Source organism: Octopus sinensis, linkage group LG12, assembly GCF_006345805.1.
Source record: "Octopus sinensis linkage group LG12, ASM634580v1, whole genome shotgun sequence".
NCBI classification, from domain to species: Eukaryota; Metazoa; Mollusca; class Cephalopoda; order Octopoda; family Octopodidae; genus Octopus; species Octopus sinensis.
In genome coordinates, this window is record NC_043008.1 from 10523372 (window position 1) to 10548296 (window position 24925).

At 37.8% G+C, this 24925-nt stretch overlaps 1 protein-coding gene across 4 annotated transcripts in view; it reads left to right on the forward strand.

Moving 5' to 3' along the window:
* Positions 1–24925, forward strand: part of LOC115217849 (cellular tumor antigen p53) — a 229632-nt gene that overhangs the window by 113047 nt on the left and 91660 nt on the right. The window contains exon 1 of one of the 4 annotated variants that reach the window (XM_029787550.2): positions 9134–9333. The exons of the other annotated variants lie outside the window; for them this stretch is intronic. The gene's annotated coding sequence lies outside the window, so the exon portion shown is untranslated. Of the gene's footprint in view, positions 1–9133; positions 9334–24925 lie in introns of those variants that run through there. 4 annotated transcript variants of the gene reach the window in all.

Sequence of the window (24925 nt, forward strand, 5' to 3'; positions counted from 1 at the left end):
TTTTCAAGTAAACTTTGGCTCCTGCTTACAATCTCACCAAGGACAATAACATTCTTGCAACTTGCCACCCACACTTAATCTCACTATTTCTTATTTCTTTATTGCCCACAAGGGGCTAAACACAGAGGGGACAAACAAGGACAAACAAACGGATTAAGTCGATTATATCGACCCCAGTGTGTAACTGGTACTTATTTAATCGACCCCAAAAGGATAAAAGGTAAAGTTGATCTTGGTGGAATTTGAACTCAGAACATAGCGGCAGACGAAATACTGCTCAGCATTCCGCCCGGCGTGCTATCATTTCTGCCAGCTCGCCGCCCTAATTTCACTATTCCTGTCCCGCTGCTCCCTGGTAACACCAATGAACTCCTATTCCCCAATTCATATGTATCGTTAATCACCCTTATACATCTCCAACCGCTAGTTATCATCTTCTCTCCCTAACTTCTTTTAAACTCATAATTATTAACCTTTGTTTATCATTCAGTATTTTTACACTGCTACCCTATTTCTTACTATCTCATACTCTCTCCATACCTTTTTGCTACTATCCAACTTCATGTCCCATTCTTCTATCTCCAGAGCCTACTCCAACACTTAGTCACCGCTATCTTTATTTCTCTTTCCAGGGCCACACTGAATACTCCCACCCCATTTTTGTATAATGTGAGCAGCCATATATCTCTTCAACAGCAAGAAATCTATTCTTACTCCTTCCTTCATACTCTGACCCTTTCATCATCCAGCATAAAGCTACACCCTTTATACTGATAATGATCTTAGCTTTGTGAGCTATGTGGTGACCTCAAATAGTGCTGGTACTTCAAAAAATGCACTCAGTACACTCTGTAAAGTGATTAATATTCGGAGAGGTACCCAGCCAGAAAAATTGTGTCATAGCAGACTTGGAGCACAAATGTAGTCCTCTGATCTGTTGGATTCTGTCCAAACTATCTGGTGCATGCAGCCTAGAAAATAAATGTTAAAAGATGATGAGGATTATTATATATATGTAGGCATAGATGTGTAGTTAAGTTTGCTTCCCAACCACAGGGTTTCAGGTTCAATCTCTCTGCATGGCACTTTGGGCAAATGTTTTCTACTATAGACTTGGGCTGACAAAAGGCTTGTGAGAGGATTTGATGGATGGAAATTGAAAGAAACCTATCATGTGTGTGTGTGTGTATGTGTGTATGTGTGTGTGTGTGTGTATGTGTGTGTGTGTGTTGTGTGTGTGTGTGGTGTGTGTGTGTGTGTGTGAGTTGGGATAATGGGGAAGAGGTAACAGGTGGTGCAAAAAAGTAGGGGGAATAATATGTGCCAATACTCCCCTCGGGTGCCTACATCCACCAAGTAGTAACATAGATGGTGGAGTGATGGAGGGCTGGGTATTAGATGAATGTGATGTGAGGAATGTTTGGTGAAGTAGAATGGGTTACAAACAGAAACCACAATGCTTTTAGGACATCATCTTTGCTGTGTTGGACAGGACCCCTTGAGTATAGTGAATCACCAGTTTTCTCAGTCCTTTGTCATTTTCTCTATGAGGTTCAGCAACTTGAGGTCAGTCTTCGCTACTACATCCCATTTCTTCCCAGACCTCCCTCATCCCCATGTCCCATCCACTTTATGTAGCTGTCCTCCCCCATACACATCACATGACCAAACCAGCACACTACATCTGATTCCTCTTATGCCTAATTTTTCCCTTAAAATTTTAGTACTTTGTCATACATCTACACTGATGCTAAACATCCATTGGAACATACTAGTTTCATTCCTCTCTGTTCTTTTGTATGTCCTCTGCATCCATAGTCCACTTCTCATTACCATGTAGCATTGCTGTTCATACACAAGCATCATACAATCTGCCTTTTACATGGAGAGAAAGAGAAAACTATTGTATCCAACAGAGGTAATAGTTCCCTGAACTTTCTCTATCTTATTCTTGCAACTATCATTATCATCATTGTTCGACCGTGGTCGAGACAATGGAATTTACCATGCTACGCCAGACTTCACGGTCCATCATGGCATTACGGAGGTCCTGTTGCTGGATGCCTGTATCCCTGGAGATTACATCAGGGTAGGAGAGTGTGCACCCTCTGGTATTGCGAGTAGATGGCTTCCAGAGGAGAAGAGTAGAAATTACCTCTTTTTCAGCTCTACAACAATGTCCAGAAAACTGGACTCTCTTACCTTTCACAAGAGATGACACAGGTGGTAGTTTCCCATATATTTGCATTTTGGTTGGATGGCACTTCCACAAGAGATTTGAGCTCTCATAAGGAGGCGAGTGTAGGTTCCATCCAACCGCCTGTCAAGCTTCTTTGATAACGTCCAGGTTTCTGAGCCATAAGGTAGAATTGGTTCGACTGTGGCTTTGAAGATTTCAAGTTTGAAGTCTCTACTTAGATTTGATGACCAGATCTTATGCATGTCATTACAGGCTGCAACTATACTTTCAGAACATCCTCATCCACAGTTAATTAGGTCACCCCGTTAACAGAAACTATGTACGAATTTTAGGGAGCTACCCGGGCATTTGAGAAAATCAGTTTCCCCGTGTATCCTTGGTCTTTATGGCTCCTGTGCATCTTTGACATACAAAGAATACTTTCTCCATTAACTTTCCTGGTGAATAAAAAGTCGGTGGGTCCCGTACTTGTGGGTGGCACAAGGAAAGGTGGAAAAAAATGTAAGAATAGATGCATTTCGACTGACTGGAAGCAATAAATAGGGAGTGTGATGTGTGGATTAAGAGATGTAAGTGTTAGAGGATGTGACAAGCTTTCAAAGAGTAGGGAGCAGGTAGACATACATGCACACATATGTACCTACATATTCCTAACGATACCAGCCTGTGTATATACAAGTATTTCTTATATAGGTGCAGATATGGCTATGTGACTAAGAAGGCGGCGAGCTGGCAGAAACGTTAGCATGCCGGGTGAAATGTGTAGCCCTATTTCGTCTGCCGTTACGTTCTGAGTTCAAATTCCACCGAGGTCGACTTTGCCTTTCATCCTTCCGGGGTCGATTAAATAAGTACCGGTTACGCACTGGGGTCGATATAATCGACTTAATCCGTTTGTCTGTCCTTGTTTGTCCCCTCTGTCTTTGGCCCCTTGTGGGTAGTAAAGAAATATATGTGACTAAGAAGAGTGTTTTGCAACCACTTGGTTTCAGGTTCAGCTGTACTGTGTACCACCATGTACAACATCTACTATAACTCCAGGCTGATCAAAGCTATGTGAGGTGTTTTGGTGACTGGAAACTGAAAGATGCCTGTTGTATATGTGTGTATCTGTGTTTGTGCCACATTGTCATGACATCACCTGATAGTTGTAAATACGTTTCACTGCTATGAAAGGGGTGTCATTCATTTTTCAGTCTTCAAAGGTGCAGGAGTGGCTGTGTGGTAAGTAGCTTGCTTACCAACCACATGGTTCTAGGTTCAGTCCCACTGCATGGCACCTTGGGCAAGTGTCTTCTACTATAGCCTTGGGCCGACCAAAGCCTTGTGAGTGGATTTGGTAGACGGAAACTGAAAGAAGCCTGTCGTATATATATATATGTATATATATATATATGTATATATATGTGTTTGTGTGTCTGTGTTTGTCCCCCCCAACATCGCTTGACAACTAATGCTGGTATGTTTACATCCCCGTTACATTGCGGTTCAGCAAAAGAGACCGATAGAATAAGTACTAGGCTTACAAAGAATGAGTCTTGGGGTCGATTTGCTCGACTAAAAAGGCGGTGCTGCAGCATGGCCACAGTCAAATGACTGAAACAAGTAAAAAAGAGTAAAGAGAGTAAAGAGTAGGTCTGATCATGGGAAAATATTATCTACTCAGTCACCTGACTATATTTCTATATAGCCCTTTACTGTTACTGCTTTTGAAAAGGCATGAATGTTAAAACTTTACTTAACTCTGTGTCATTATATTTATCCCGTAAAACACAATCTGCTGTTTCTTCTTCCTCTGTTTGAAAACTGACATTTGGAAGTGTTATCCATGTCATCATCATCATCATCGTCATCATTTAACGTCCACTTTCCATGCTAGCATGGGTTGGATGATTTGACTGAGGACTGGCGAACCAGATGGCTGCACCAGGCTCCAATCTGATCTGTCAGAGTTTCTACAGCTGAATGCCCTTCCTAACGCCAACCACTCCAAGAGTGTAGTGGATGCTTTTATGTGTCACCAGCACAAGGGCCAGTCAGGCCGTACTGGCAACAACCACGAAAAATTCGGGTTTTATTACATGCCAGTAAACTATTTGGGAGCTAAAAATGTTTAGTTTGAAATGTTTGGTTTTAAGGATGTCAATATTAGGATTGAGTTTTTTTAATATGAATAATGAAATAAGGGTAAATGAAAGGAAATTGCTGAAAAATAGATTATAGGATTCCTTGTCAATAATACCGGTGGTCTGAAAATGGATATGTTTTCCATATAAAGGGAGCTGGAAATAACTACTAAGCAGTGATATCAGCTGGACTTGAAATCTTTGTCTAGTTTCTCTTTAGAACTTACTCAAGTGTTAAGATGAGAATAAATTCACCTTTGATTTTTACTTTGTGTATGAATGTATGTGCGTGAGTGCATGCATGCATAGATATATATACATGCACATAGATATATACATACTTCTGTGCGTGTATACATGTGTATATACATACATTTATATATACTCACATGTGCATACACACACACACACGCATGAATGCACACACACACACGCATGCATGCACACACACACGCACACCCATGTATATATATAATTTTGTATAATAAAATAATGTATAACTTGTTTCATTCATTAATCAATCTATTTATTTGTACTTCCTCTAGTGATGTGTGCTGTTTTGATTGTCTTACAATGATTGAAATCTATGCCTTCTCTTTCTTTGTATAGAATATTGTCTTCGTTTTTATTAGTGTGTAAAACCTAGTTTCATATGATACCAAACTGCTGTTGTAAGATCAAGTTCTGAGTTCAAATTCCACTGAGGCTGACTTTGCCTTTCATCCTTTTGGGGTCGATAAATTAAGTACCAGTTGCTCACTGGGGTTAATCTAATCGACTGGCCCCTCCCCAAAAATTTTAGGCCTTGTGCCTAGAGTAGAAAAGAATATGTGATTCTGTAGAAATTTCACTATAACTAGGGAGTAAAAAATTATGCAAAATCATAAAATAGTACTTGCAATTCTTTATGTTTTACATACAATGGATTTAGTTCTGGTAATTCCATCTCACAAACATACGGATCAACTTGGTGCAATAAAACTTTACCAGGGGATGTAAGCCAAGCTGGTAATGTGTTACTATTGGCAGAACACTCTTAAAACCAAAATGTCCTTCATAAGTTATAACTGTACTGAGTAAAGAACTTACTGAGTGAGGATAATGTATCAGAAAATACTGCCTCTCAATAAGAAACAGGGTAACTGTATATTAGGAGAGATAATCTAATAGCTTACTGGATAATTCCATAGTATCCTTCAATGAAACCATTGCCACATGGGTTGTAAGGGATAGTTTTGTATTTGATGATTCCTTGTTTATTCAAATGATCTTTACATCCTTTGTAAGCAATGATGACCTAAAATGATAGGAATGTATCCTGCAGTGGTATTCAATGTTAAAATTTGATATAGACATTTTATAGCAGTTTAAAAACTCATCTCTATATATACAAACGCAAAATGTCTGTGTGTGTGTGTATCCTTTATAGAAATCCACAATTTTTCAGTTAGAAGGCTCGCACTTTCTATGGTCATTCAAAACCATCCAAGGGTGGTCGTGCACATCTTTACATTTCCCCAGTTACCCCGCAAAGCCATTAAAAAATCAGCAGAAGTGACATTTTTGTGAATTTTCTATCCAAAACCCAATCAAAACGCCTGAAACTTGATATGCCAATTGAATGCCAGCTAGCTGCATGTGATTGGTCAGAGATTTGGACAGTACTCGCGTGTATGTGTGCACGCACGCAGCTGTATATGCATGCACTAGTATTTGAATAAGATATTGCAAATAAAAAAAGGAAAGTGTAGGAGTTCTTCAATGGCTTCAAAGAGATATTTATTGTGAGTGAGTATTGATACCAATGTCACTAAAGTTACTCCATAGGATGAGTAGACTTGATAAGTGTACCTTGTAGTGAATGAAATAACTGAAGCTTAAAACTGGTGCACAGACAGCAAGACAAATAGGTCCTTTAACACCCTCAGAAGAGAAAGATGAATTTTCAGATTGCACAAAATGAAGCATTTTTGTTATTTCTGGACATAATGGCCCTTTGTGTGTTTCAGATAATGTAAATGGTAAAATAAATGCTCAGAAGTTACATGTCAGTGCACAACATTTTTTTTTCTGTTTTGTTTTGTTTTTCTGGGATGGTAATTAATGGTGCCAGAAAAAGATGGAAGCTGAAAATGATATTCCAATATCTTGTTATTTCCATTATCCACCTGTTGATCAGTGATGAGAGTAAAATGGCTTTCAGCAATTGGATTTCTTTCTCTGCTCATGAATAGTGTAAGCAACAGGTTTGTCTTCTTGTCTTAGAGTAGTTGAAACATCAGCATCATCAGCGCCGTTCAAGAATTTGGACCTGGAGATCTCCATTTCCTGCAAGAATGAAAGTTGAAGTTTCATCAATAGCTACAAGGGGGATGGTTGTAATTACTTTTCATAAGTATTAAAGGTTATTAAGTGCTTTTGAGGATATTACTGTGTTTCTGATAAGAATATGATTTTATTAGAATTTATGGATCCATTTTGCATAATATGCAAGTTTACCCAGTTCTGCACAGCATCTTAAGATATGAGATATCAGCCAAGTATTTTGACAATCCTCTATCAAATAATAGATTTGGAGGATCTTTTCGGTTTGAACGGCAGTTTTTTCTAGCGGTGTCATATGAAATTGTCACCCATAATTATGACCCTAGTATCGATCTATTGCATTTCAATCTGTTTAAGGGTTAGGGTTAGGGGTGGAGGAAGGGTATCTTGTAAATAAACCCAATCTGTTTCTTAAACAAGGGACATATTCATACGGCACAGAATGTTTTCACCTCAATAGACGTCATTGATTGGTTGAAATTGCAGAAATTGAAGAAAAAAACAACAAATATCTTACAAACTATAGAATTTTCTCAATAAAGCCAAGAGAAAAAAATGTTTTATAAACACATTCTACCAGTATACAAAGTTTTAAAGTGTTTAGTTACATGGAAATTATTTTCAAAAACTGCCGTTCAAACTGAAAAGATCCGATTTGGAGTCATTCAGTCTTCAGTTTTAGGTTTTACATACATTTCTAAACTTAGTGGCCTAAATTATTGCTATCTGGGGAGAAAAGGGTGACTAATGGTTCACAAGGCTGCTGCTCTGGAGAAGAAATATTAGGCCTAGAGTTAGTTGAAGGCTTGGGATGTATGATATATTGATTGATTTGAGAGGAAGAAAGACAAAGTACATAGAATATATTTAACTGGGATACAGTGTTACTGAAGAAGTAATTCTAGCTTTAATGATATTGTCTGGACATTTAATATGATGATGTGTTTGAAATACTTCCATTAGAGATGGAAACATATTGGGCAAAACTTGTCACCATTAGCTTATTATATAGTACATTTAGGTAAAGAATACAAACTTTACAAATTCTCGATTCCTGAATTCAATAATTATATATGTTTATTCTCTGTTAAAGGGAAGATAGAATATAAAAGTGTACATAAAAAAACGAAGAGCAAAGTGGTAATTGAACACGCATTTCTTTGTGATACTCTGAATTCTTTCTGTTTATAATTACATTCACATGCATTATATAAAGAACTAGCAGTATCGCCCGGCGTTGCTCGGGTTTGTAAGGGAAATAACTATATAAGCATTTTTAGAGAGTTATAGCAAAAAAATGCATTAAAAATGGAAAAAAAATTATGGTAAATTTTTTCTTAAATCGTTGACTCATCGTAGATATTTTTAGAGAGTTACTTCCCTTATATAATAGCGAAAAAATGCATTAAAATGGAAAAAAATTATGGTAATTTTTTTTTTAATCATAGACTCATCGTAGACGCGCGCTAATACCCAGAAGGGCTCGATATGAATCACGACTACAAGATACCCGGTTTTGGTTAAACTGCACCGCAAAATGTGGGAGTAGTTAGGAATCTAAATCGTAGGAGACAGACACACAACTTCACTTTTATATATAAAGATATGCAAACTGCGTTAAAGGGCTGAGGGATTTACTCGGGAGAATCCCAACATATACGCGTATTAACGATAAAATAATAGTACTTAAAGAGATGTATACCTCAGGGTGGGACAGGAGAGAGTTTATTCTTTGTTGCTGATCACCTCAAAATCTGAATATATTTTACTGCTCTAATCTTTAGATTAACACGGGGCTTTAAATGAGAGTGGAATGAAACTGGCCACCAAAGTTTGCCTCACCTGGATGCTTATGTAAGAAACGGGAGAGTAATTTCATACTAGTTCGAACGCAACGGTGAATCACACACTTATATTCGAAGGGATGTAAAATGAAACAAAAAAAAAACCCCAACAATATGAATCAAAATATTGCGGATTGTTTATTTCTGAATAGCTTTCTGCGTGTGTCTAACTTAATCGGGACAATAAAGAAATAAAGTGAGAGAAAAAACGTGTAACCCGTTTCACAGAATGTGTGATAGAAATTGCGTACTGTGTTTATCTGTCGACGATCAGAGAGTTGACGAAAATAAAACTAAAGAATTCTCCTCATACATACATACATATATATATATATATAATATATATATATATATATATATATATATATAATATATATATATATATATATATTATATATATATATATATATATAAATAAAAGTATCGCATTCTAGTCTGTTATAAAATATGATGGGAAGGGAGAGGGGATCTCGAGTCGATACGACTGATTGGGTCTGCGGTTATTAACCAGGTAAGTAAGCTGTAGCAACGAGAAATGACCAGAGTAGCAATAGCACTCACACCTCCACCGACACCACAACCACTACTACTACGACTACTACTACGGCTACTACGGCTACAAATATCATTTAGAGTAGCAGTGGAGTATAGCGGCCAGTAGCAGCTTTACTGCTGCAGGAAAACAATACATGTTAGGAGTACAGCCAGACAACAGGCATTTTATTACATTCTCCTTTTAAGAAAAAAAAAAAAAACTGTTTCTCAGGGACTTTGACGACAGTGAAGGAAAAAACAAAAAGAGAGAGAGGCACATATCAGATATTCTACTGCTGAACAGGTAGTGGTTTTTACCTTTAATTAGACGTTTATACATTTTTTTTTTGTTTGAGAATTATATTTCTTTCAATTGATCAATTTAATTCAGTTGGCTGTAATTTTAAATGAAGATTGCTTTATTTCTTACCATCATTCCTTTTTTTTTTTTTTAATGGAAATAACTATTGCTATAAGATTCTGTAAAGAGCAGTTTATAGAATTCATTTTGCTCACCTGTTGAATGCTTATGCAACTTTGCATGTATGTATTTAAGAGAGAGAGAGAGAGGAGAGAGAGGCTGTGGTGAAGACGTCATTTTTAAAACCCTGTAGCTTTCTAGATTGCCCAAAGATTATTATTGAAGAATACTCGATTTATTTATTAATGCAGTAATAAAAGATCACCATTCTTTATCTTGATTGTTATCTAGATTGGGAAACAATAAAAGTACAATATTGATGGTGATGAAGATGATGATGATGTTGATGGGGGATGGGAATGAGATTTGGAAAGTAGCTGGGTCCTGTAAGAAGATCTAATTATATTGTGAATTGTGAAAATAATTTTTAAAGTGTCGAGCATTGATTGAAACAACAATTCATAATAACGAATGTTTCTTAAATACTGATTGACCTGTTCGATGTATTTATAATGAAACATTTTCTGGTCCGATCACCTTCTTCAGTCCATTCCACTTTGGGACGTTACATACATGATCATATAAACACACACACACACACATACACACACGTGTGCGCTTATGTATATATACACGTAATCACTCGCATGCGCCTTCTCTTTCTGTATCTCTCTCTCTCTCTCTCTCTCTCTCTCTCACCACATCCATAAAATTGTATCGATGATGAATTACAATGAAAACTTCCTGTTCGGGATTTTAAATTGATGTATGTGTGTGTGTGTGTGTGTGTGTGTGTTAGTACACGGAAGACGATGATGGATGATGTTTCTGGTTCTGATTACTCTTCAGGTGTCGGTTCATATTTCTTTTGATGTGTGTTGTGTGTATATAAAAGAATTGAATTGTGCAGCTGTAATTTACTACTGAGTCAACTGTTGTTTGTTGTCAACTAGTTTCATTATTAATGTGTAGGAATTATTTTTCGATTTTAAAGAGGACCTTTTTAATGTTCTCTTATGCTGATTTTTACTTGTACACGCTTTCTCCCTGTAAATCAGATGTTGGTCAACCAACCTCTTTTACACACACACACACAAATACATACACACACACGCACCTATCTACCTATGTGGATGCGAACAAACATTCTCTGTATCATAATCATTTGTTTAATTTCTAATGAAAGCGTCGGATATAATATGTTCCAAGACAAGTGAAAACGGAAACAAATGGATTACAGCATCCCTCTTTTAATTCCGGATCGGCTCAAATTTCATCCCAACGAGGTCGGATGATACTTCTTCCGAAAGGAAATTGGCACTGTGCTTTGTTAGAGAGAAAAACGTTGTTGCAATTTATTTGACTCTAGGAAATGAAAGAAAACTAAAAAAAAAAAACCAGTTTTACACACGAATGAAACCCAGTTGAAACCATACATCAAATTCGTTAAACTTAAAGTCGTATAAGAGTGGAAGTTGTGACGTTAATGTCCTAAAATAGAGCACAACCGGTAAAAAACATCTACAAGTGGGTTAGAAACTGTGTTAACGGACTCGATTTGCGGGTAGCTTCCATCTAATAGCCGACCCACATTTAAAGGATCTACAAACCTTACATGCTCCTTTCCCTCCCTCTTTCGTCTCCCACTTCTACAATCTGGTTTTCCTATCCCACCTTTCACGCTCCGGAGAATAATTTGTAACGGGTTTGAAGTGGTCTCTTTGATGTCCGCCTGTTGCTATGGGCCGTGATATTATAGCATTGCAGTAAATTTCGTTGTGATTCGTTACTTTTCATGTATTTTTCGCTTTCAACAATTTCGGTCCTTTCACAAATGGGTGGAGGAAGAATATATACTGTTGTCCTCCTAATTAAATGGAAAGCCTCGATCAGCTGAACACTTTAAACTGTGGGACGATTACCATAATCATTAACCCACAAATGCTGCGTGACATAAAAACAAATTATTTCCATTCAATGGAAGTATGCAAATTTTGCAGGTCCTTCGGTGCTATTGAGAGAGAGAAAGAAAAAGAGAGAGAGAGAGAGAGAGAGGGGGAGAGAGAAAGAGAAGGAGAGAGAGAGTGTAAATACATATAGGTAACCCTTCAAAACTTCAGTAGCCTGTGTTGAAAGGGAAATAACTCCCTTCAGGCTTTCTATATATTATGTCAACAATTAAGGTTTTAAGCTTTAGAAAATACCAGTTTAATATGGGACAAACGGTTTTATTCCACGTTGCCTTTCTCTTTCTACAATATGCAGATAGGAAAGAAAACAAATGTTAATTTCTTTATTACTGAGTAAATAAGCATATATATGTGTGTAAGTATATGCATGGTTGAAAAGTTCGCATATTCTCATGTTCCCGGTTCGATCCCATCATACGGCTATTTAACTTCGGATTGATGGATGAAGTCTTGTGTTTGAAATTTGGTAGATAGAACTTGTGGTGTGTGATTAAACTAAAATGTGCTGTATAGTTGCGTGTGTGTCCATCTGTGTTATAACAGCTGGTATGTGTTTAAGTGTCCCAACTTATATTCCTCTAGTAGAGCACTGAAAATATTTTACACTATCTTACTTGGAGGTTATTAAAATTCATAGGTACATAAAGTAACTGCTTCATTCCTGCTCGATCTATATACTAATCACTCGTAAACTCAACTACTACTCTACATTGTCTAGCTTAAATGATTAAGTGTCGTAAGTTCAACAACGGCTGACATAGTGAATAATTACCAAAACTTCTAGATGCCCAACGAAGTAAATATTCTACCTTGCCTTCAAGTAGTGTATTAAGGCTCATTCTTCCCGTTTATTTCATTCACATAAACATAACAACACCGACTATATGTTGGATCGTTGTGCACACCAAATTATTAAAAATCTCGCGTAAATTAGCTAAAATTATTTTATATAACTTCGGCTGTAAGACAACTATACTTACTTTTATGTGTGTATGTATCTAAAAGGATGTTAGTAAAGGACTGTCAAACAAAATCAGTGTTGCAAATGTACTTTGTGGTATTTTAGTCTGAGTTACATCCCTTTCTACCTACATGAGGTGATTAGAATAAATACCTGTTGTAGTACTGAGGTCGAGATATTGAATAAAAACGTTGAAGTCGGTGCTTGAGTATGGCCAACGTGCGAAGGCTGAAACCAGTGAAAGAATATTTTATGTGTATGTAGATTCTCTGCTTAAATTTGGTTTGGTATTTTTTACTACAAAACTGACTTGGTGACAAAAGTAAAAGAGAAACTGAGGGGGGCTAAGTATAGATAGATACGTGAGATTTTTCCATTCCTTCTTACAGCTGTTCATTCTTCAAACCAGAGGGATTCATCATCATCATCGTTTAACGTCCGTTTTCCGTGCTAGTATGGGTTGGACGGTTCGATCGGGGTCTGGGAAACCAGGAGGCTGCACCAGGCTACTGGCTACAAACAGTGACTGAATCTCTGTCAAATTAAACTTACTGACTTATAAAGGAATGACACAATGCAACCCTAGTTACAATTTCGTAAAAGAAGACAGCGTAGCCACAGCTGTTATGCATTTGATCATAGGTATGTTTCATCAGGATTGACTTGAGGTAAAATAGCAATTGCTCATTCTTTAAAATACCTTAAATATTACAATCATTTACCATTCTTATTATAGCAAAGATTGTAGAAAATGGTATTAATTCATTTCTTAAAGAATCTTTGTTGAATGCTTCTTTATTCCAGATGTAATTGTTATATTGACTGTCAATTATTACAATAAAATAAAATTTCAAACTTTAATGCTGCCCTTATAAAATTTTCATTACTCACCCTTAGATGACAACTTTTCTCAATTCTGGTGAAACAAAATATCAAAGTTTCGTTTTTGGATTTAGTTAGCAAGATTCTTTATGTGAGTTCGTGTGTTGAAGCATATTTTGTTGTGTCTGGGGAGAATCATTCTCTTTTGGTTCCTTATACTTTAACATTGCATAACATGTGCTTATATATGATAGTGGCTGATCTTGGATATATTTCTAATAATTTACCAATATTGAAGTGGTGAGCTGGCAGAGTTGTTAGCATACTGGGTAAAATGCTTACCAGTGTTTCACCTGTCTTTATGTTTTGAGTTCAAATTCCATGGAGGTCAAATTCCTTTTCGTCCTTACAGAGGCAATAAAACAGGTACCAGTTAAATATAGGGATAGATGTAATTGACTTGCTCCCTCCTCACAAATTTCTGGCCTTGTGCCAAAATTTGAAACCAATATTCTACCATTATTCTTGTCTTCATTAGTTTCAAGACCTATGTCTAAAACTGTAGTCTAGGTTTTTCTACTTCATTTTATTTCAAAGTATCCAGGGAAGCACATAAAATGACTATAGTGTGTTTTTTCATGTGTGAGTTCTTTAGATCTTTGGTTTGTGTATATGTATGTGTGTATCTGTATACATAAGTATGAGTGCGAATACACACACACACACACACTAATTATGACATGGTTCAATACCTTGGTCTCCAAGAATTTCTCTCATCAGTGACCACTATTACAGCTTCCACAGACCCAAGTCTACTGGAGATCCATTCTCTTATGTCACTCATCAGTTAGTTCTCATGATAGAAAAGTTTGATGAAAACAAAGTTGTTGCCCTACACATAAGCAAAATCTTTGACTGTATTTGGCATGCAAATCTGCTTTCAAAACTTCCCATACATGAACCCCTACCCATTTCTCATATCATTGAATCAGTACTTCCTATATAATTGCACCATATCATGGCATGTGTTGACAGTTTCTTCTATCCAACTCTGGTGTTCTTTGAAGTTTGGTTTCAACCCCTGAACTCTTCCTTCTATACATCAATGACCTACTTACCACTAAGTACAACAAATGTCCACTCTTATGCAAATGACACAACACTTCATTCTTTCCTTCATTTCCCCCAACCAGCATCACCCACTTAAAGCTTTGAAACCACACACCAAACTTGCATAGATTCCACAACTGGAAACCCTGAGAATGCCCTCCAGTAGGACCATGCCAACCTTATTTCTTTCAACAGGAAAAAAACACAAAAAGCAGAAATCAAAAGAGCTAATGCAGTATTCATCAAGAAAACACCACTGTACTACATCCCCATTAAACATGAGCAGCACTCATCTTATATTTCCCACAGTCACTCCAAATGTTGGACCTCACTTTCAGTAACAAAATCTCTATCATAGCTAGAATCATCATCATCATCATTTAACATCCGTTTTCCTTGCTAGCATGGGTTGGACGGTTTGACCGGGGTCTGGGAAGCCAGGAGGCTGCACCAGGCTCCAGTCTGATCTGGCAAGGTTTCTACGGCTGGATGCCCTTCCTAACGCCAACCACTCCGTGAGTGTAGTGGGTGCTTTTTACGTGCCACCGGCACGGGGGCCAGGCGAGGCTGGCAACGGCCATGATCGGATGGTGCTTTTTACGTGCCACTGGCACTGAAGCCAGTCAAGGTGGTGCTGGCATCGGCCACGTTTGGATGGTGCAATTGGCACTTCACTTTAGGGCCAGAAAATAAACACCCAATAGCTGCTAACATTCAACAAACCTCAAGTGTGACCCAAAATGTAGTACTGCTCCAACATCTGCAACAGAGCTGCTACTATGCATGGAAACACCCTTTACCACATCCAGAAAAGAGTTACTTGATTAATTAAAATTCAGTCACAGCCTCTGACCCAGTGGCCTGCTGTCTCCCCGCTCTCTCTCTCTCTGTCTTTGAGCTGGCTGGTCTCCTACCTCCAACACACAGGCATGCCTTATCTATTTGTCTTTCCATCTCTCATCATTCTTGATAACTCCAATCCCATAATCCTTGTGCTGCCCATTATGTCCAGGTCTTTCTTGCCAGAACATTGGCCATTGGGAATCTCCTCTTTGTTCATGTCTTTACTGCAAGTGTTGAAACATTTGTAACCAAACTTTAATAGCATCAAGCTTGCCAGTTACGGAGGACCTGCAAAGGTTGTGAGGAGTTCTCTTTCCTTCAGACAATTAAAAAAAAAAGTCAAGCTTACAAACACACACATGTATCAATACACACATACACATTATGTGTTTGCTAATTGTAAATTAAAAAAAAAATTGCTTTTACTTGGTAGGCCTGTAGGAAAAGGCATTGCTCATTACATTTGCTGATGCTATGAGACTCATGATCTTGATGCCATTAATCAGTTCTATTTAAAACTATTTGAACTAAAACCTGCTAGGAAAGTGTGAGCAGCGATGCAATATTATAGGGACAAAGGATTTCATAGGGAAATTGAAATGTGCATACACCTGCTTCCTAGTTTCTGACCATGTATGTACTGTATATAATTCTTTTACTACCCACGAGGGGCTAAACACAGCGGGGACAAACGGATTAAGTCGATTACATCGACCCCAGTGTGTAATTGGTACTTAATTTATCGACTCTGAAAGGATGAAAGGCAAAGTTGACCTCGGCGGAATTTGAACTCAGAACGCAGTGGCGGAAGAAAAACTGCAAAGCATTTCGCCGGGCGTGCTAACGTTTCTGCCAGCTCACTGCCTTTCTGACCATACATGTACTGTATAGATAAATTGCTTACATTCATTATAAGACATAGTATTGGCTAAAGGAAACAAAGCAAAAAAATAGACAGAGACATGGTATATACTATATTATAGAATAGAATTATATATATATTTATAAATGTGTGTGTGTATATGAGCCTCGCCTGGCCTCCGTGCCGGTGGCATGTAAAAAGCACCATCCGATCGTGGCTGTTTGCCAGCCTCGTCTGGCACGTAAAAAGCACCCACTACGCTCATGGAGTGGTTGGTGTTAGGAAGGGCATCCAGCCGTAGAAACCTTGCCAGATCAGACTGGGCCTGGTGCAGACTTCTGGCTTCCCAGACCCCAGTTGAACCGTCCAACCCATGCTAGCATGGAAAGCGGACGCTAAACAATGATGATGATATGTGTGTGTGTATGTAAATTTGTATGTACATGTACAACCATCATATATATTTGCATATATGTGTCTATATACATGTACACACATATTTTAGTGAGGCATGTTTTCTCAATTACCAAATTCCTTACCACTTTCTCCCATGTCTTCCTTGGTCTTGTCTCAGAGGTTCCTTTCATTTGAGCTGCCTGGTATTTCTTTACCCAACTGTCAACTTGCTCATGCTGTCCATATTGTTATTACCACATATTCTTGTCATTTGCACACTCCGTCTTTCTCATGCCTAATTTTTCTATCAACTGTGCTCCATCATGTATGCACACTGTTCTGCATTCAGTAGTGCCTGCTCATCTTATTTCTTTTTTGTCTTTGCACTTCTGCTGTCATTTCCAATATTTCATCATTATCTAACTTGTATCTCGTACACAAAAACCCATACAACCTGTCCTTCTCTCAGAGCAAGAATCTTAATGTCAGCAGAAGTTATACTTATTTCTTTACTGCCCACAAGGGGCTACACACAGAAGGGACAAACAAGAACAGACAAAGCGATTAAGTCGATTACATCGATCCCAGTGCATAACTGGTACTTAATTTATCGACCCCGAAAGGATGAAAGGCAAAGTCGACCTCAGCGGAATTTGAACTCAGAACATAGCGGCAGACGAAATACGGCTACGCATTTCACTCAGCGTGCTAACGATTCTGCCAGCTCACCACACAGAAGTTATACCAGCAGAAGTTATACCTTCCTGAACTTTGTCTATTCTGATATTACTTTGGCTGCTGTATTTCCAAAGTATTTTCCTGCACTGCTAATTTGGTCACTTAGGTAATGGAAGCAATCAACTATTTGTAGGGAGCCTGGTGGGTATTGGACTTGAGTTTAAGTGTTGGGTGTTCTAACTGTAAGCTACATCTGCATATCTGCTACATGTAAGCTACACCTGCACATCTGCTACATGTCTGTGCCCCCACTGCTTCTCTGAGCCCATTGTTTACATTGAGTATATGTTGTAGAATTCTACTTATTCCTTTTCAGCATATTGAATATAACTACTTTTGAGATGACAGCAGAGTCATATCTTTCCCCCTACAAACTGAATCTTTTGTCCTTATTAATTTAACTTCCGGGACATCTTGATTCTAGGCTTTGCTTTCACATTTGGAATTTTTAAAAGTCTTGAACAAATTCTGTTGTAAGAACTAGGTCATTGGTATACAAAAGTTCCAATGAACAACTGGTGTTAAATTCTTCCATTATGACCTGGAGAACTATAATAAACAGGAAGTGATGAAGAAACAAGCCTAGTACCTATCTATCTGCATGCCAATTTTCTCAGTGAACTCATTACTAAGGCTCATCTTGCTGACAGCATCTCTGTATATAGCTTGCATGGTTCTCACAAGGCATTCTATGACTCATTTTCATAGAGTTGGCCAAACTACAAAGCTTAGCGCCCTATCAGAGTCCTTTTCCATATCAAAGAATGCTATATATAGTGGCTTCCTTGTATGTTTTATTTATATTCTTATAATATTAATGTAGGATATAGAATATATAGTAAGAAAGAAATGAAATGAAGTATTGAAAATTTAATATTAAATGTCTATTCTCATTGAACTAGTATACTTTCTTGCATATAAGCACTCATCAGGTTCAGATTGTGACAGGAATGCTTCGTCTGTATATATATGTGTGTATATATATATACACTAGCAGTATAACCCGGCTTTGCCAGGGATTAAGTTAGGATTATTAAGCTAATCAAGTTCTTTGTTTCAAATCAAACTAAGTAATATCGATGTCAAATTTGAGAGAAATCCATTGAAATTGGTTTATATATATATATATATATATATATATATATATATATGGGCAACACACACACGTATGTACATAGACCTATTGCATATATGTCTTCTGTATGCATACATGTTCGTGTGAGTGTTTGTGTGTGTTGCCCATATATCAACAAAACACTTTTTTCCTTGACGGAAAAAAAACAACGAAAGTCTAAACAGAAACTTACTTGTCGCTAGAAGGGGACTTAACTCCTGTTTGCAAACAATGGTGATTTCTCAGACTTGAAAATTGTTAAAAGTTTTGGTTGAAAATTTATTTTTACTGCTATTCGCTAGTGCCCCTGGGAAAAATAAGTTGCTGAAAATACAGCTAGGATCATGACAAATGTCCTCCTAAAATTGGAGCAACATGCATAAATTACATTTGCGTACACACACACACATACACACATCCTGCCTTTTACATATACAGATATATATATATATCATTATCATCATCATCGTTTAACGTCCGTTCTCCATGCTAGCATGGGTTGGATGGTTTGACTGGGGATCTGGGAAGCCAGAAGGCTGCACCAGGCTCCAGTCTAATCTGGCAGTGTTTCTACAGCTGGATGCCCTTCCTAATGCCAACCACTCCATGAGTGTAGTGGGTGCTTTTTACGTGCCATATATGTATATGTATATATTTATTGATTGCTTCAAGGTCTGCTGTTAAATTTACACTGGTGGATGACCATATCTGTGAGCAGTAATCCAGGTGGCTGAGGACGAATTTCTGCTAGAGGTCCCTCACTGATTCAGATTCTGGGATTGAAATTCCCTGTAGACCAGTATACCCTGTAAGTTTCATATACAGTTTTGGATGCTGGTAGAGCAGGGCTTGGAATTTTTCAGTATTAAACTGCACATTATTATCCTCAGCCCATCTGTAAATTGAGTCCGACTCCTGCTGCAGGTGTGCAACATTGCTGGGGTTCTGTATTTTCTGCAAAACTTTCATATCATCTGCATAGCTTGCAAGGGTGGCTATCTAGGCACTTGAGGGCATATCTGAGAGGGCCACTATAAAGAGCAGTGGTACCCTGACAGTGCCCTGTGGAACACCACTCACTATTTGTGTATTTATAGAGGTGGCTCCTTTAGCCACTATTGCCTAACTCCTATCTTTCAGAAAGTCATGTAACCACTCTCCAAGTTTTCCAGCTATGCCAAGATTACGCAGTTTGTGCCATATCATACCATGATCCACCTTGTCAAAAGCTTTTGCAAAATCAAGGTATATTATGTACACATTTGATTTGTTGAGTAACTGCCTCAACACCCAGTCATAATGTTGTAAGAGTTGGGTCAGGCAGCTCCTACATGGTCGAAAGCCATGCTGGGTATCACTCAGCAAGTTATTTTCTTCAAGGAATGCAATTAGTTTCCCTCTGACTATCCAGTCCATGACTTTGCTGATGTGTGAAGTCAGAGAGATAGGCCTATAGTTTTTGGCATCTGCTCTACTTCCCACTTTATGGATTGGGCATATTATTCCTTCCTTCAGCTTGCTTGGCAGTTTGCCATTTGCAAGAAAGCTCTGGAAGAGAATCTAGAGGGGTTTTGCCAGGGCATGCTTACACGATTTGAGGAGGATTGCTGGGAGACCATGAGGACCAGCAGTTGAGTTTGTGTCAGCTTCATCTATGGCTAGTAGTACATCTTCTTCGCTAATTTCAATGCATTCCATTGTAACTGCCTCGCTTGTTATAGGTGAAGTGGCAAAGAAGTCCACTGGTTCGTTCACTTGTCTGTGTTCCAACAGGGTGGTAAAGACATTTTTTGAACTGGTCATTCAGTATCTCACTGATCTTAGTTGAACTGTCTGTGAGGGAGCCATCCTTTTGGAGGAGGGGTCCTATCTTGCAGTGTACTGAGGCTGTTTCTTTCGTGTAATGAAAGAAGGCCTTTGGGTTTGACTTAATGTTTTTTATAACCTAGGCTTCTTTGTCTGCTTTCTCCCTCACATAGGATTGTTGCAGCCTTTTTCGATCTCCATCAGTGTTGTTTTTAGGCGGGACCTTTCGCTGCTTTGGGATGTTGGTTGAGTCGATTTGCAACCTTCATCCATCATCTCATGTTTTGGCCTTGTGCTCTGGGACATATTTTTGGCATATGGCTTGCACAACAGACATGAAACATTCTAGTTTCATGTGAATATCTGGTGTGAAGAGACATTTTGGCCAGTCCTCTCTGAGGATCTCTTTTTGGATCAATTTCCAGTCTCCTTTGTGGACGTTCAGATTGGAGAGATTTCGGATGCATCCTTTAGGCTGTATGTCTCTGGCTACTTTCGGCCCAAACATAGACAGCTCTATTATGTTGTGATCCAAGACTAACGTCGGCGTCACTTTCACATCATGAATGATGTCCATATTGTTCGTGAAGCAGAGATCCAGAATGTTATTTGCCCTAGTTAGTCTGAGTACAGCTTGCTCCATGAATAGGGCATTGGTGAGGTTGAGCAGAGACACCACCTGTGCTTGCTTGCAATGAGTCATTCCTGAGAGTATGAGACCTTTGGGCCATTTGACGTTGGGGAAGTTGAAATCACCCATAAGAAATATGGTCACGTGGTATTCCAGATTCATGAGGCTTCAGAGGTCCACAGCTCTTCAATATCTTCCCGAAGAACCTGAGACACCTGCATGGGGTGGATGTAGGTGTCTTGAAAATAAAGCTGGACCTCTTCCTGTCAGGTGTTCCAGATGAGGGCTGCTGCATCAAACTCTCCCATGCACCAAATATCAATTGCTAAAAAGCATTTGTGAAGTAAAATAATGTAGGAACACCAAATGGTGGTGCCTCAGCATGGCCACAGCTTGTGAGCTGAAACTAGATGAAAGAAAAAAAATGTATGTATATATATATACATATATATTAGCCATGTTGGCTGCTGTTTCTAGCATGTAAAAATTACCTGTTAAAGGGTAGTTTTCTTTTGTGTTTAAATGTACACTATTTTAAAATATGAATATGTTGTCTGTTGACTATTTATAAATGCTAGGCCACTGGTGGTGATATTTATAACGAATATTTGCTACCCTATATATGCATCGTGTATATATATATATATATATATGTGTGTGGAGGCACAATGGCCAGTGGTTAGGGCATTGGACTAGCAGTCGTAGGATCGTGGTTTCAATTCCCAGACCGAGTATTGTGAGAGTTTATTGAGCGAAAACACCTAAAGCTCCATGAGGCTCCAGCGGGGGTGCTGGTGAACCCTGCTGTACTCTTTCGCCACAACTTTCTCTCACTCTTTCTTCCTGTTTCTGTTGTACCTGTATTTCAAAGGGCCAGCCTTGCCATACTCAGTGTCATGCTGAATCTCCCCGAGCACTACATTAAGGATACATGCGTCTGTGGAGCACTCAGCCACTTGCACGTTTATTTTACAAGCAGGCTGTTCCGTTGATCAGATCAACTGGAACCCTCATCATTGTAACTGTTGGAGTGCCATGATATATATATATATATATATATCATCATCATCATCATCGTTTAACGTCCGTTCTCCATGCTAGCATGGGTTGGACGGTTCGACCAGGGATCTGGGAAACCAGAAGGCTGCACCAGACTCCAGTCTTATCTGGCAATGTTTCTACAGCTGGATGCCCTTCCTAACGCCAACCACTACGTGAGTGTAGTATATATACATACATACACACATATATATATATATACATACATACACACATATATATATACATACATACATACACTCACACACCACACAAACACCTTGCATAAATACATATGTATATATTTTATCTTATAGATTATACATAGATCAACGACATCCTTCCAAATTATACTGGTTATGGCAGCAATATTTCTCGAGTAAATATAATATTGAATTTTTTCAGATTGGGTTTTCTATTAAATATTTACTTGATGCTGAAATTTTACGTGTTGTTTTCCAGTATTATTATTTAGTTGTAAATCCACCATGTGTTTTATGATGGAGCCTTTATTTTGTGAGAATAAAGTTGCTTTCCTTTCCTTTTTTTCTTATTCAGTGATATTTGAAGCACTGCATCACATATGGAAGATTGTTGATTTATCAAAAGATTATACCACAAAGGTTTCACACATTGTGTAATCTTCAATTTACTACATTTGTGATACTAAACCAATCCATCTCATACTCCACTTTTCTAATATATTATTCAGAATTCTTAAAATATCATGCACAATGGAAACCCAAAATTGTTTAATATGCATCAGTTGTTATAAATTATATGCTTAATTTAGCGTAAAAATAATGTTTTCTATATGTTCATAATACAACTCCTCTCCATGCAGATGAATTACACATGAGACTATGTGGATGAAACATCAATCTGTTGGTTTCTTTTTATTTCATATATTTGTATCCTAATTGTAGTCTTTGCACTTATTATGTGTGCTTGAGTTGACAATATCTATTACTGTATTTCCCTCTGGATAACTTTGTCAAAGCAATAAGGTCATACTAAGGACTGAGTGGTATAATGTCTCTTTGATGACCAGTCGAGGTTTGTCTGATGGGAGTGAACGCATTTTGTTGAACTAGACACGGGGAAGTGCATTATTCATTCATGTTCTTGTGCATTTATTTGTGTACGCATTGCACATGCACACAAACACACACTTTCTCTCAATTTATGATGTATGTATGTTTATGTATATGACTATATAATATTTAAAGTAAATGGATTTCATGTTGGTTTCAATCCCATGCAATAGGAAAACAACCCAGCATGTGACATGGCTATTCCTTTGAGGTATATATATACAATCCAGCCTATTCCTTTGAGATATGTATAGTCCACATGTGGGTGTATATTAATTTGTTGTAAGTTGAATTTTCACAAATTATTAAGTTAAATTTTCTCATTTCCAATCTTTGGATGAATCTATGAAATTGAAAAAAATTGTAAATAAACTGCATGCAGATTTTGAATAAAATGGCATGCATTGAGAAAATGTAATGGTAAATATTTGAAAGATATTAATATTCCTTTACGGAGATGTACTTGCATAGCAAGTGATCTGATCTGAGATCGTGGGCTGAAACGAAAACAATTGCAGCATAGAAGGTGTTTGTAAGCCATTTAAGAAACACACAAAAGCTGTTCGATTCACTTCAACATTTAAGTTTAATTTGTCAAAATATTTTCGTCAAAAATCCGTGTTAATATTCTTTTAATTGTACTAATATTATAAAACTATCTTATACAAAGATAATTTAGTTCTGAGGTCAATTAGTTCAATTAAATCATTCAAAACAATGCTCCAGCATTGGCTGAAACAAATAAAAGGATTTTTTTTTCTTCTTTTTTTTTTGTAACAAAGCTGTTAGAACTCGGATTTTGGGAGCAGTGGAGCTTTCATGCTGTTCCTGCCCATCAAATTTCACTCGAGGTATTAATCAATTCAAGTCTAGAGTAAAAGAGTTGCTAATGGTGTTACTTGGTGGGACCTAAGAAAGAATCATATGATTACAAAGCAAACATTTTAACTATAGAGCCATGCCTGCCCTTATATTACTAATACATCAGTCAACTACTATACTTCATTCACTGGAACTGTGGATTCAAAACTAGCCATATGACTTTTCTCTGCTATGAATATAAGGATGTAACGCTACATGTTAAGATTTGCTCAGGTTTAACCAACACAGTTGTACAGCAGCAGAATAATATTATGGATAGATTAGGTCTTTGATTTCATTTCATAGTTAAGATTGTTTACTTTTTTGGTGTAGAGTGAGAAATAATAGATACCAACTCTTGAGCTAGAAGAGGTGAAAAATGTATGACAAGAGCTGCAGCTTTCAGAGAGTTTGTCTCCCAAGACTTCACATTTAACCCTTCAGTGTTTAAGCCAGCCATATCTGGCCCAAATATCCAACATGTTTTACATTCAAACTGGCCATATCTAGCCCCTCACACCTAACCTACATTGACATTCTAAGAATAAACTATCACACCATCGAAACTTCAAAGCTGTAAGATAATGTATGATTAATTGAAAATAATTTGAGTGAAAAAAGTATTACATTTAACAGATTAAGCTGAACACTAAAGGGTTAATACTACACATGTGGACTTTTACACTATTTAAAGAATAAATTTTGAAAGTGATTATACATGTCATAGTTTTCTCTGTGTGTGTGTGTGTGTGTATGTTGAGAGAAAAATTGGACATAAGAGGCTTTAAATGTAGCATGCAAGAGAGAAGACTGTACATGGTATGGTCGTATGATGCATATGCATGAGGACAGCTGCATAAAGAAGTGCTGATTGCCAAATGTGGACAGAACCTGTGGAAGAGGAAGATCCAGGAAGACAGGGGATTAAATGGTGAAGAATGATCTCCCCCATGTTGAGCCTCATGGAGGAGATTATAAAGGATTAAGATATGACTGGCAGTTTGCTGTAACTAACTTACCCACTCATAACACTCCTCTTTATTCACTTTTTTGTAACCTGAGTCTTCACCACCATCCTCCTCCTCTTCCAACTGGGTAACCATGTATCTCTCCTATAAGCAAGATACCTGTTCCTGTTCTTCTTTCATACTTTAGCATCTCATCACCTGGCATACATAATACTACCTCACTCAATACTACTCCACCCACCTCAGTTGAAGGGTCTTGGC